Below are 15,736 nucleotides of genomic sequence, written 5' to 3'. Positions count from 1 at the left end.
GATACTTAATAGCGGTAAGTAAAACTGTTTTCTTTTCATTTCATATTTTGATCCTATTTTATACTTATAATTAATTATTTTTAATAAAAAATACAATTTTCTGCAAATATGATTGTTTTTTTTTTAATCTAAGATTTCATTCATTGACCAATTTTTGAAGGTTGAATCCTATCGATTTCATGTTTCATGAATTGCAGACATGTTATCATAAAGATTATACCTAACTTATTATATATCTAAATGTATGAGTACCATACATTAGTAATCGTATAGTAATATATACAATGCACTATATCTAAGTGTATGATATATACTTTAGACCCAAATTTTTCATAGCTTGCTTGTGCACAATTAGCAATTTTTCTTCTTCTTTAGAGTGGTGCTGTAACCTAACATTTTATATCCCTAGTAAATAAAACGGAGAAACCTGTTTTTTTTTTCATATCAATGTTTTTAAAATGAAAATTACATTTCTTATGGAGACATAACCGTGGAACAGGTATTAAGTATTAATTGAGAAAATCTCGAACAAGATATATCTTTCAAAAAATTAATTCTTCCAGAAGAGAGAAAAATTTATTTCTTCTCCTTCCTTCAAAAAATACTTTTTTTTAATAAAAAATTAATATTATTTAAATTAAAATATAGCATGAGAGAAAATCTCTTTATATATTGAAGTAATTCAGCAAACTATTTTTATGTAAGGATTTCCTGAAACTAATATCAACCAAGCACATTTTGAACATGATAATCAAGATATTAGACTTACAGAGTTTTCAATGTTTCTATAGTAAGGGATAAAACAGTTTCTAATATGATGTAAATATTTAATCCTTTCTAATTAGTATAAAAGAATTTTACTTCATTAATACTTATTTTTTTCCACCATTTCTGCTGGTGGAGGGAAACTATTTATGAGGTTTCATATGGAGTAATGATTAAAAATATTTCAAAGACGGGAACAAAGGAATTTTCGATGATGAAGTTTCAGAAAATACTTTTTTTAAACCTACATGCCATAAGGATTTTTAAAAATTCTATATATTTTTCAAAATTTAATTTCAAATAATTTGTGATGTTTTCTTCCCAGTATGTCTCAAATTTCCCCAAATCGATTTACTGTGTTTTGAATACCTCTTTTTTTTTTAACTAAGCAATTTATTAAAAGCATAGAATCTTTCAAAATGAAATTTTGAAAAGGTTTTTGTAAAGCCTAATTAAAATGAACAATAATAAATTCACAAAACATTTCTAAATTTTATACTTTTGAATTCAGTTTTTAGATTTTATTTTCAAATAAAAAACTGCAGAATGCGCTTAAATAATTATTTTTTTAAATGGTAATTAAATAGAGGAAGATTTTTTTGTCTATACTTCGTGACTTTTCCTTCGTTCTGTAATCACAAGAGTAGAAATTCTGGAATCGAATCTAAACAGAAATGTACTTTTTTAAATTTATTTTTTAGTGTCTAAACCTTTTTTTTTATTAATGCAATGTGGCTTCAACTTTAATTCTGCTGATTAGTATTGAGTTTATCTTTTCAAGAAGAGTTTTTATTTTCTAGCAACTCCATAAACTTTCGAAATAAAGTTTTTCTGAAAGCTTCTCAAGCAGTCAACAAACTGAATTAAGGGTAAAATGAGATTACGAATGAGAAAAAAATATTTTCTTCCTTTCATTTGATGAATGCTTTTCTGAGTATAATTATATCAAAAGAGTAACGGTAGAGACAAGTGTATATATATATATATAGATTAAAGAATTTCCAAAATGTAAATATGAAGAATATATACTGTAAAGAAAGAGAAGAGTAAAGAAAGAGAAGAGTAGAGAAGAGTCCATAATATAAATAGAAGTCCATAAATATAAAATATATTCAATGTAAAACATTATTATTCCAATAAGTAATAAGTGAAATTTCATTAATACAACTTTAGATTATATAATTTACCTGTGGCAGCATACACAAGACTGGCACAGTCTGACCATATTGCTACAGAAGATTTATAAAATACGTCCGTGCATAATACAGTGTAAAGTCCAACATGTTCTGTAAGAGATAATGACGTTTTATTCTACATGAAACCATGAATTCATAATAATAAAACACAGCCGTAGTGCATACAAGCTTCACACAAGCAATAAACCGATAATAAATAATCGTAACAGAACTCAGAGAATGTTCACAGTCGAGAGACTTCGTTCAACTATTCATGTCTCTCGAGTTGTCTGTTTATCCCAACTAACGAATTATACACTTTGTCTCTGGGCTTTTTGTATTTTACGGGGCATAGCAAAGATTCTTCTCGAAAGTTATCGTAGATTCGTTCTTTACCAAACTTCTTGTAGTTTCTGGAACTTTCTTTTTTTCTGCCAGGTGACGCAGCATTGATCCATCAATGCTAACTGTGAAATTGCCTTTTTTATTTGGAGACTTACTGCTGTGAAAAATAAAATTACAAATTTGTAATAGTTTTATTCCATACAGTTTATGTTTAAAACCAATAAGTAATTTTATTCAAACGAAATGAAATATTATTATTATAATATTTTATAACAGTATAATAGTCTACCATTTTCTATTTCTACATAAATTAAAAACAAGCCGTTTTTATCGAAACTTATATTGATATGATACAACTTGAGCCTCTGACACTCAGAATTAGATCTCCATCTACTTTTACAGAGGGTGTCCCACAACTACTTTGACTAAGATTCAATCAGAAGGTTTCATTTGGTTAATAGAAATTAATACAAGAATCAAATTGGAATTTATTTATTGACAATAACACTTAAACTTATAGTTAAAATAGTCGCATTAAACCGCAATATAATTTGTGGTGTAAATATTTAAATAAAAAAAACAAGAACATTCTTGATCGATTCTGCCATCAAAAGTAAGTGAGTAAGAGTAATTTTGGATATTCTTGCTTTTGTAGTACATTCTTAAAGTCGCCCTACCACCAACTCGCTATATCACAGACTGCGCCACTAATTAAGAAAATAGAGAAAAATTATGAATTGTTAACAGTGAGAAATAATTTTTAATTAAAGTAATGCTGTTATAGCAATCTGTGATATAAAATTCATAAACATACCTTTTAATTTTAGTTAAACGTAACAAAAAGTCATACTCAAATAAGTCAAATAAGATGGCCGGTGAGATTATTTTATACTGCCATGAAAATTGTCCTGTGAGCATCGCAGAAATTATCATCGTCTATATCGAACAAAGAAGCTTTTTTTTCACAAAAAACACGACACACGGGTAGCAAGACATAGCCAAAACTTACAGAAATTACTCATTCACAGAAAATTGCAAAACGACAATCTTTATAAAACACTAACAACAACAAAATGGCTTTAAGACTGCAATTAATGATCTCTCTGCATGCTTTTTATTCTAAAAAGGTAATTCACAAAATTTACTCGCTTTAGTATTCTACCGTTTGTATAAATTTTCTGATAGAGTATAGAGTTTTCAAGGAGAATCTAATAGGAAAATCACCATAATTTTAATCGCCACATTTTTTTCTTTTTTCTATAATTTTCATTTTTAATACAAAAGTCACCAACTTTGTGGCCAAAACACCAAATGCTTGTCAATTTTGTTACCAAAACCGAGGGTCCTTGCATCTATTACGAATTTAGATCCAATAATCATAGTTTATCCACGAAAAAATCCGGTTTCCGTCTCTCACATATGCATATCGACATTTCAATAGCTGAGATTATCAAATCATTATTTTTATTATTTAATTTATTTAAATCTTTTTATTTTTTTATCATTTTTATTATTATTAGGATTATCAAAAATTGAGTATTATTTTATTATTTTTTGAAGACATACGCTTTTTGACATTTACTTGCTAATTTTTTTTATTGGAAAAAATATGAGTTGAGTGTTATTCTCATCCAAAGATCAGTTTTATATTGACATTTAAAGTGTTTTTCATATTTTTACATGATCTAAATTTTTTTATCTGCTGATATGAATTCTGTTCAATCGGAACAGATGTGACCTCACTGATTATGATAATCGAATCTTACTATGGAAGGCTGAAATGGAAATTCTCTTAGGAAGACTAGGAAGTTCCACATATTTGTAACGCTTTCTACTATGTTTTGCAAGCATTTCAGACCAAACATTTTTATGTAATACCGAGTCGTCTCATCATCCTACCCATCCTAGAAGTTTTGAAGTCTGCAACTTCTACGATAAACTGTATAACGTTACTTATGCAAGATGAAATAAATAAACTGAACTCGGCTTTGAAGAGTGGATCAAGTATGAAAGTAAAGACATTTTGTTCCATATCATTCCCTTTATTTTATTAATCATATTATTAGCATTTCATTTGGCACCATGTAGGTACAGGTTAAGGTCCTGTATGTGATTATGTTTTTTTATCTCTTTTTTGGTGAGGAGGTACGAATTAGTTAAATGATTTCAACATGAGGCTCCAATTCCAATTAAATGAGCCCATTTCTTGATGAACACAATTTTATTTTGTATTAATCATCGTTCGAGAATTCATAAAGTATACAAATCATGGATTTTTTTCTCACATTAGGTATATACTCTAGCAAATATTTAAAGTGTTATATAGAGAGTGGACAATATAACTCAATTCCAAAATGTGGTTGTCTTATCATGAATATTAGTAAAACTCTATAATCACGAATAATTATACGTCAATAATTTTTCTTTTCTATGCTGAAACTCAGCAATTTATTTATTTTAAAACCAATTTGTTTATCTTCTATGCCATACATTTCAGCAATATTTTAGATGTAGATACAATAGAATTCTGTGTTTTTAAGATTCAATTCTTATCAAATGTGTTGAAGTGCTGCAATATAATTCTTTTCCCATTAATTAATGATTAAATTGGCATAATAAGGGTCATGGCACAAATGCCTTAGGATATTATTAGCGCTATTTAAGTTAAATCGGCAATTTCAGTTTAATTTTATTTAATCTTTCTGATAAATTACTCTCAGAGTCCCAGAAGAAACATTAGCTTTTCTTCGACTTTTCAAAGAATACTGCAATGATTTATATTTGATTTCCCGATGGAGAATGTAGTGAATTGTAATATCCTTTATTCAGAAAAAAAAAATTAACTGAAACCAAATGTAATTAACAATATTACTTGTCTTTAAACTTTTATTCTTTTAAAACACTTTCGGTAGCTTCAGTTTGAATAATATGATTGAATTGAAACTCTGAAAACAAATCTGTTAGAAAATACTCAATTATATAGCTTTTCAGTTCTGATTGAACCGTGCTTTAGTTTTTAAAAAAACTTTAAATCTGTTTTATATTTTTTAGCATTCATCAATTCAACTAATTAATTTTCAGAATTAAAAACAAAATCACTTGTCACGGTTAGGCACGGTGAAAATTGTTCTCATAATATTTGACTATTTACTGACAAATGAAAGTTTTAAATGTTTGCTCAAAATTCTCAAACATTTTGGATTTTTAGTGTTTCAGAAATAGTATTTTATTCCATAAATATTCAGTCTTTTGTTTAGATGAGGGTCAACGTAAAAAGTTTTTCATATAAATAAAACAGGCAGATCCATGCAAGTAAATTTTCCATGATAGTGCAGACTCGCTATTCCTTTTGAATCTGATAAGTTTTTTCCTTTATTTCAATGTTTTTGTTTTTATCCTCTCATATTGTTTTGTTTTCACTGAATATATTTTCCAGGTTATACTTTCGAATTGCTTTTCAGCAAATATATGGTTTTGGGCTTTGCAGTTTAATATCGTTTCTGTATTAAACAGAACGGGGAAAATCAAACAACAAAGGGAGATTGAAACCATAAAGAAAAATGGATGCCAATAATGTTTTTAAAGTTTTGAAATATTACAAGAAACATCTTTCACGCAATGGAAATTGCTCAAGTTATAATGAAAATATTGATGGCTGAATCTGAAATGTTTAGACATTAATATTACACCAAACTAGTAAGTGAAATACTTAAAAGATACAAATGAATACAAATGTTGCTTAAAAGATACTAATGTTGGTGCTTAAAAGCGTCTATATAAAGATCTGAAAACATATTGTTACAAACCTGTAATTTTGCTTCCCGGCACGAAGAGTGTCATCGTGGGAAAAACCATTGTATGATCTGTCCTGTGCGTGCTAAGCAGGTGCCGCGTCAATGACCTCAGAGCTTGGAGACGAACTTGGCTACCATTTGGCAATTTGGCGACGAATTTGGCGACTTTGGCGACAAAATGGATAATACTGAATAGTTCGAGAGTTTTCACGGTCCATCCACTAGGAACCGAGATACGCCCTGATTGGTGTGGAAGATTCTAGCCCTACCTCCCGGAACTATAAAAGACAGGCACTCTCAAGTTGCGGGGAGATCATCGTGCTGGCAATTCAGTAGCCAGTGTTGTGTGGAGCGAGTACTGAAGTGATGTGTGCCAAATCCTGTCGTCTACTTTGTTCGTCTCTGTTGTAAATATTTGTCGTCTGCTGTAGTGAGCTGTCCTGTTTTCGTGTAAATAAACGTCATTATTTTTCTACTGTTGATTGTGTGTTCTCCACACCATATCACTACCACTATCTAAACGAACTCAGAAATACGTAACAATAAAAAGTAACTGCATTGCAATTTATAAACATAATCTGAGTTTTAAATCCTTTAAGCATCTGAAGACAACACAATTGAGTTTTCAGATCTCAAATTACATTCTTGGCAATATATTTCCCTTATTATATTCTATTATCCTTACTGGTTTTCACGTTGCGTTTTAAATCTGATTTTTTTTTTTCATGGTTTAGCTTACTGACCTATAAATTACTGAGGCAGAGATCAAATGGAATTTTTAATTTTTGTAGGATTTGGAATTTAATGTCAACTATATACCTACTGTCATAAAAATCAGTATTTTCAATAACTGACAGTTTGCAAACTCATGGTATTTTATTGCTAAAAAAATAGATTATCCTCAGGTTTAGTGTTTTCTTCTTATATTATTTGAACTTTCAGGAATTGGTTACATTATTTGACTTAAAATTTAGTCCGTTGAAAAGTTTAAATGAATTACACATCAAGATACATTTTTTATTCAAAATTATACTATAATTTATTAATTCATCTGCACTTTCATCATGTTTATAGACTCATGTTTATAGAATTCGTGTTCATTATGTATATATTTTAATTACTTATGTAATCGAATAGATGTCACTTTCCCTCCCCCGGCCCAGACATTCGAAATGGTTATATGACCGTCTTCGTGAGAGTATTGAGTTGAGAACTTGTGGCTGATTGAATTGAGCGAGGATAGAACCAAGCGTTATTGCCAGATTGTGTGGGTAACTGCGTCAAGTGAGTCTAACGACTTTGGTTGCTGGTAGATGGCGCCACAACAGCTGTACGAAGGTTGAAGGTTCATCGTCCGAAGTCACCAATGTGACGGATTGTGATGAGCGAGAATAGAACCTGTGACCTTGTGGTTCGCAGCCCAGTAACATGACCACGATACAAAAGCAATTGCTCGGGTAGCGTAGCTTTTAACTGACTTATATGCTTTTCACCACAAACTAAAGCTGTGCCCTAATGAGCATCAGTGGTGTAATACAAACATCCACTATAGGAGGTGCATCCCATACTTAGAATGGACATAACTCGACACCACAGCATTACTAAACTTAACAGGGAAGCAAATTCTATCTAAATATTTCCTTTCTCATGCAGTATGCAAAATGATTTAACACTATCATTCCTAATATAATTCGAGTTCAAGTATCTCGGAATAGTGAAGCATTCCGGGGTTTTCTTCCAAAGATAAGAACAATTTTCTACCTCCATCCCTCAAAACTGCATTGACAGCTGGTGTTCTTCAAGAGTTGATATACAAAGAGGACCCCTTTTAATTGATGGCTATTGAACAAATGCATACCCTTACATCTTTTGAGAGCTCTGAGAAAACCTCTTTGTTCGCCAAACCCATCAGGTCAAGCGTTTCTAGCGAACAAAACAAGTGCCCTGGGTATTTAATCTATCACAACGTAAAGAGGAGGAAATTTGAGTAATTCTAATAGTATCGAGAGCTCGTAGTATCGTACTTTCCTTGAATGAGCGTTGAGGCTTTTCAGTATGGATAGAGTTAATAAAGGATTTATGAAATACCCATAAAGAGGCAAATGTGCTAGTGATTCTGATTAACAACACTTAAGATGTAATTTTTATTATTCGGAATGGAAAAAAAAGAATATGTCTTTCTACCTTATATTCAGTTTTAAGATTGGTATACGTATCTATCGCCATTTTAGAGATACATTTATTACAGGTCATTTTTATTACAATAATAAATTGAATTCGGTTTATTTTATTTTCAGATTTTTAACACATAAAATATATATAATGTTTTCTTTAAGAATAATATAAAATGGTATTTCTATACATTTATACATTTATGTATATCATTTTATGGATGAAATAATAATTCTCGTTTGGTTTGAGAAATCATTATCTAATTCCTTTTAATTTAGGAGAAATAAAATGTTTGCTAATCTCGACTATGTGTCTCATTGATGTTAAAATAGTGATTATTGTTAAAATATTAAAAAAATGTTAAAATATTGATGGAATCTGCTAATGGAATGCTAGAGAAAATTTATATATAAATAACTTACTAAAATTTTACTAGCAAATAAGTTAATATTACCCATAGATAATTTTGCACACTTAGATTTCATTGTAATGTTTTTAAAAGTACTCATTCGTTTACATAAAAGAGCTTACATAAAAGAGCAATATCTCAAAATTTTCGTTGTATATTCTCTAAGAATAGATGCTATCTTCTCTCCTTCCCTCTCACATAAAATTGCCGATCTTGGTCGGTTATGCACAGATAAGACCATGAATGTATGACATCGGCTAGCAACAGTTAATAAATATTAATATCATGCGAAAAATCTAGCATTCTTACTCAATTTATCAAGTGATATTTGTCGATTAATTCTTGGCGGGACCCTGTTAGAAAAAAATGCCCAGCAAAATTATTACGATATCATCACGATATTGTCTAGCATTCAGAAAATCGAAGAACTTCTCGGAGATATCGGACATTATCTTATACTAATAGAGAAGGTTAATACGCAAGTACTCGAAAATCAATTGTGTGTTTCGGATATATTGTTTCTGCCCGAATGAACCAAAATTTGGCGTATATTAAGAATTGTGGCCACAATATCACATTTCATTTATTTAAGTCATTGCATTTTCGATTTATTGAGTCAAAAAGAATGCGAAAGTGCACTGTAATAAAAGGTTCACCTTTTTACAGAGTTGACTTAGAATTTAATACGAACCAGCATTTTAAAAATAAACTTGTGTACCAAATTTTATTTGTATAGTCCTCTACTGTTTATAGCTATGGTTTTCTCTTGTACCGGATAGTCGTACAGATGCACTTCTTGAGAATGGACTCCGTTCAAAATCTGACGACGATCTGCAAATATATTGTAAAATTTACAAACTAAATTTCATACATATAGTTCAAAGAGTTACCGAATTCACAGACCGATGTATAGACAGACATAATTCCAAAAATATTTTTTTCCAACTCAGGGTGGTGTGAAACATGAAGATTCAAATTAATTAGTTATTAATTAAATCTTAAATCGCAAAAATGGAAATTAAAACTTATATATATATATATATATGAATTCATTCCATTAAATATAGAGAATAAAAGTACCTTTGCAATTATTTTTTCTTGCTAAATAACCTAACTTTTATAGCATTTATCTGAAAGAAATTATTAATAACTGTACTAAAGTTCATTTTTGAACAGTACTTTTCAAAACTGTAAAAAAATATAGCTTAGTACTGTACTTTTCAAAACTATACTAAAGTGAGTTTTATAAACTCCAGTAACTCTATTAAAGTTTTACAAAAATGTTCTTCTGAAATGAGTTTCGTTGCGCATCTTTGCTCTCAAAGCACTTTCTTTGGCTCATATTGAGAGCAAAGAACATCCAGAAACAACAATAGAAAAGAAATGACTAATGCAAAATTAAAGAAACGTTACTTTCTATTCAAAAAATAATCTGAAAACATTTGTGTCTTATTTGCGTGCTTTAATCCCCCTAAAAGGGAATCGTTCAAAGAGTCATTCAAACCGATTATTATTCCTGAAAACTTCGCAGCTGCGGCAGCGGAAGCGAGGTCATCAATCATGATTTTCATCTATTGTTCATTCTGTTCTGTTAAATCATAAAAGCAAGAAAAAAATGTTTTGCAAAATTGAAATCGGTCCAGCAACATAGGTCGGTTTCTTTAACACTGAAAGGACCTATGTATAATCCCATTAGTTTCCTTTTAAAGAAAGCGAATTAAATAGCTTTATACAATAAGTTGTGTTTTTTTCATTTTCATTATCTGAATATTTATTTATTTATTAAATACAATAAAGAGATTTATAGAATAAAAAGAAAATTTGGTAAGATAAATTCATATCTTCCAGCAAAAAACATAATCTAAATCGATTTAAAATTGTTTATAGAACTATTACCAATTGAACTCTACAGATATTTTCATTCAATAAAGAATATAATAGATTTATTTTTATTTAAAGAATGAACGGCTGGTTAAGTCTTAAATTAAATTTGGACTCTAAATTTTTCATCCAAATTTTCTCTACAAGATGTAAAGCAAATAGCATAACTGATATTATTTAGTAGTAATTACATTTTTCAAATATTATTCGATTCATTCTTTCGATTTCTTTTCTATTGCAACTAATATTTATTGTCATGTTCGTATGTTCATATCTCAATTGTGTGCCTTTGCTGCAGAATTTGAAGAGCTCATTGCCTTCGAAAAGAAGAAAGGAAAATAGAAATAATAAAAGATTCATAGAATTTCATCCTGCTTTTGAGAAATTCAACTGAATTATTTTGCTTCTATTTCCTTCAAACTCGGGTTTCTGTTAGAGACTTTCGATTTATTTGCGTCTAAGATTTTTTACGGTTTCTTTTTTGCAAATTTTTACATCTTAAGAAAGAATATTTGTGCATTTTTGTATTTTTTAAAAAGATAATATGTTTTGAGCATTGATTTAAAATATCATGTTTCCTAGAAAAGAAAAAAAAACTATTTACTTTTGTTAATTTTCTTAAATAAGCTCAATTTTTTAATAAATATTATATTTTCAGTTAGAACACGTTACACCCTAAAATAATCATATTTCTCCTTGATTTAAAAAAGCATATTTTGCAAGTCAAAAGTTTGATATTAACTAAAAATTATTTCACAGTTTTTGCTCTCTTATTTTATTTTAATTGGAAAATTTAATGATGTAAAATTGAAAACTTCAATCAAAGTCACTCTGAATGCACTCAAACCATATTTTACAAAACATTACTGATAAACACCTTTATATGCGCCACAAGTTATTACTATCCATATTATTATTATTATTATTTTCATATCTTTCCGAACAAAACATTTTATTTAATAATGTTCATTTTTGAATCAAAGAGAGGAAAAATATCTGACTCAAGAACATAAAGAGACAAAAAAAGGAATATATTTCCATTGTTTAAACTAGAAAACGGTTTTGCGATCATAGTTTTCTTATTGCTCATGTAAACAATGCAGGTATTAAATGGAGACTTCTTTCTCTGCTTTCATATTGGAAGAAAATAACATTATTAAATATTTCATAAATAATGAATATGTTTTGAATTTAATTGCAGCAGCATAGCGGTTTGTTGGCAATTAGGTGAAATGTATTTTTAAAAAATTCTCAAAATTCTTTAAAGAATTCTAGTATAAGACAATAACACTATTAAATATTTTATAAAATAATAAATGTTTTGAATTTAATTACAGAAATGCCACGTCATGTTGACAATTAGGTGAAATGTATTTTAAAAATTCTCAGAAACTAATTACTGTGGACGAAAATCGCGCAATTAAATATTTCATAAAATAATGAATATGTTTTGAATTTAATCACAACAATGAAACGGCTTGTTAATAATTATGTGAAAGGTATTTTAAAAATTCCCAAGATTCTTGAAAGATTTGAGTGAAGTAAAATTAAACGCAATTAATTAAAAGCAATTAAATAAACGCAATTAAATATTTCATAAAATAATGGATATTTATTAGCTTAATTTCAAAAGTTACAATTAGGTGAAAGGTATTTTTAAAAATTCAGAAATGAATTAAAGTAGAAGAAAATAAATCAATTAAATATTTCATAAAATAATAAATATGTATTGAATTTCATTGTAGCAATGCAACTGCTTGTTGATAATTAGGTGAAAGATATGTTAAAAAAAATTCTCGAAATTTATGAAAGAATTGCACTTTAATTAAATTTTCATCAATAAAAAGAGACCAGTTTGAATTTAAAACGGTGTAAAAAATATTTGTGTGCCACAATATTTTCGGAATTTTCCAACCTAAAATATGCCAAAATCTCGCAAAGTTTTTAATTAATCATAAAAATGGCGAAATCACACTATAGGGATTAGGAGTTTTAAAATTCAGATATGAACTGCACAGCAAGTAAATTTTTATCATTTAAAAGAGGCCATTTTGAAATTAAAATTGTAAAATATATTTTTACAAGAATATTTTTTTTTATTTTTCCAATGGAAATAATCCAAGCTATCGTAATTTTTTTAATTGATCATAATAATTGATAAATTGTACTTCAGGAATAGGAATTCTATATTCTTATCCCCAAGGAATATTTGCACCGAATTTCTTTGCTCTAAATCATACGAACTATTTTTCAGAGCGCCAGTGCGAACTCACAAACGTGCACACACAATTAAATTGCCATTGACAACGTCAAACTAAAACTCCATTCTTTAGAAATTATTAATTTATATAAAGCGTTAGCACTTTGGATGTTTTAAAAATATTTCACATTTTACTTCCAGAAGCTGAAGTACGAGGAAAGTTAGAATAAAAACGCAATGAAAATGAAATAAATAATTTCTCATTCATGTAAAACTAGAAAGTGGCTTTAAAGATTATATGCCAAAATTCATTCATATAACTTACTGTACTTTTCAGAGATAAACAAATATTATTCGAAACATGTATTTTCAGAAATGAGGAAAGTTATATCACCCGAAATATATTCATGTTTAAATATATGACAATATTTTCTCTTATTATATTTCATAAATAAAAAGAAAAAATAAATTTATGAATTTCTCAAAATATTTTTTATTGAAAAATTAACATTAATTTAGAATATGCTTTCTTAAAAAGTTTTGAAGGTAGGGAATCAACCTATCCTTTCATTCCTAAAGCCTTTTTATTCCTTATTTATTTCATTGCAGGCAAGAGGTCGTAAGTAATTTTGAGGAAAAAAAATTCAGTTTATTTAAGCAGGTATGCATCAAGAATTAAAGTTAACGAAGTGCTAACCAGGCATTAAGATAAAAACGAACTGTGAGACTCCTCAAAATATGGTTAGTAAATTTAATCAGATAAGGAGTTAAAAAAATTACCAACATCTTAAAGCTCTTAAAAAGATGTTATTTAAAAAATTTCCACAAGAGCCAATCCTCAACAGAAATTCTATCTTAAGGAATTAATTAAAGAAAGACTATTCTGCAAAGTTAGCGGAAAGACGTTAATCTGCTAGAAAAAAATAAATAAAAGGAAGTGAATATATGATATTAAAAAAAAATTAATAAACCTCAAAATGAAAGCCAGATAAATCTGCTTTTATAAAACATTTTTATCACCTCGTTAAACATAGCTATGATTACATGGGATGATATTCGCTTCATTCGCCCCAAAATTGTTCTGAACCGTTTCATTATCTTTTTTTTTATCTTCAAAAATCAACAAATGATTAATGATCTTATATTTTTGAAAGAATTTCGAATTTGCTTTTATCTCTGTAATCATAATTACCAGATTGAAATTAGGTGGATATTTCTCACAAACTGTTATTGTTTTTGATAATATTCTTTATTTCATATTAAATATAAAAAACGAAATAGAATCAGTTTTTTATGCAATAATTAAATATCAAATAAAATTAAGAAATCGAAAATAAAAGATTAAAGCAAAGTATGTTTTATTTTCAAATTCAGAAATGCCTCTAGAAATCATATTCTTAATGTTAATGTTACTTATAATATTTCTATAGTTTGTTATATCTCTTACTAATGATTTGGAGTTGTGATATTTTAATTATTCGAATTACATACCAAATAAATATTATAATTATACATTTTAGCCTTAAGGATGTTGTAATTGTGATTTGATGTTTTGCGACCACTGCTTAAATTTGACCACTTAATTTATCTATAAATAATTTAATTATTATTTAATAACGATGATAAAACGTATTTTTGAATTGATATAATTATTATATTTTTTTGGAAAAAAAAACCAGAAACTATATATACTTCTTTAATTTTTGAATTTTAAAATAAGTTTTTTTGACTACATTTCCTGTAACTTGTAGTGTTTATCAAAATTAACAATGCTATGATAAACAACAAAAAAGTAATTAAAATATTTACACATGGAGAGATGTTAAAATATCTGTTTATATTTTTTTTATTCGTCATTACAAATCTTTCATTTCTTTAATTTACTTTAGAATTTAAAGATTGTAAAAAATACTTTCCTATTATTGTTTTTAAAGAAAAGCAGCTAACAAACAGCTTTTTAAAGCAGCTTGGACCTTGTATTTTGAATATCAACTTCTCACCTTCACAGTTTGTTACTAGAAATGATTGTGATTGTTTTGGGTGTACTCACTAGCAGTGGTTGGAAAATTAGAAAAATATTGATACAAAGCACGAATTTGAAATATTCTATCCCTCTTTAAAGACTGATAACCCTATTTCCTGTGTTTCTAATGACGACTAAAAACTCTTAAAAGGAAAATTGGTTAGATCATTGATGAATTGAGGCGCAAATTTGAATATGCATTTCATTATAAATGTTTCAAAAGCAAGATTTATTGCAAAATCAAGATTTTGGATTCAGAAATTCCATAAAGCCTCTGTACGTTTCTACTGCTAAGTAAGTAGAATCTTCTTATTAGCCGTCCCTTTATATGCAAATTGATTGATGAATAATAATTTCAGTTCAATTTGCGTTTTGTTAAGAATCCACCAATGTTGCTAATTTAATGGAATGATTGAGCTTCATGACTTCCAATCACATTTAAATTTTTAAGAAAATTCAAAGTATTGCAAATTACCGAAATACTTTTCAGCATAAACGTCTTTAAGAGAAGAAAGACGTATACTTCAGAAATGTTAAGTAATGAGGAATATTAAAAAAAAAAGTACAATTTAATACACAAAATATAAATACCATGAAGTGTTATTCGGACTAAATTAATAACTATTAATTCACATTATTAAAATAAATTTCGCTATTTTTACGCTAGACAGCATCAGCAATTTTTATTTAAATGTAAAAGATATGGCAAGAATACAAACGCTTCCAAATAAATTGTATAAACATTCCTTTGGAGAAATACAAAAAAGAATAGAATTTTAAATTTCTAGATGAGTAATGATAAAAAAACTAAAAATTTAAAAATAAAGGATGGAATAATTTTGTTGAAATTATTTCATAAGGTATGATTCAAAACATATTGAGGAATATGCGATTTATTTAACCCTGTAACATTCTAACTGTAATCTCTTCAAATAGCAAAATAAAATGCCGTTTTATTTGCGAAAAATATTT

The sequence above is a fragment of the Argiope bruennichi genome, chromosome 8 (genome assembly GCF_947563725.1).
Source record: "Argiope bruennichi chromosome 8, qqArgBrue1.1, whole genome shotgun sequence".
In the NCBI taxonomy this organism is placed as follows: domain Eukaryota; kingdom Metazoa; phylum Arthropoda; class Arachnida; order Araneae; family Araneidae; genus Argiope; species Argiope bruennichi.
Note: the sequence above shows the minus strand (reverse complement) of the source record.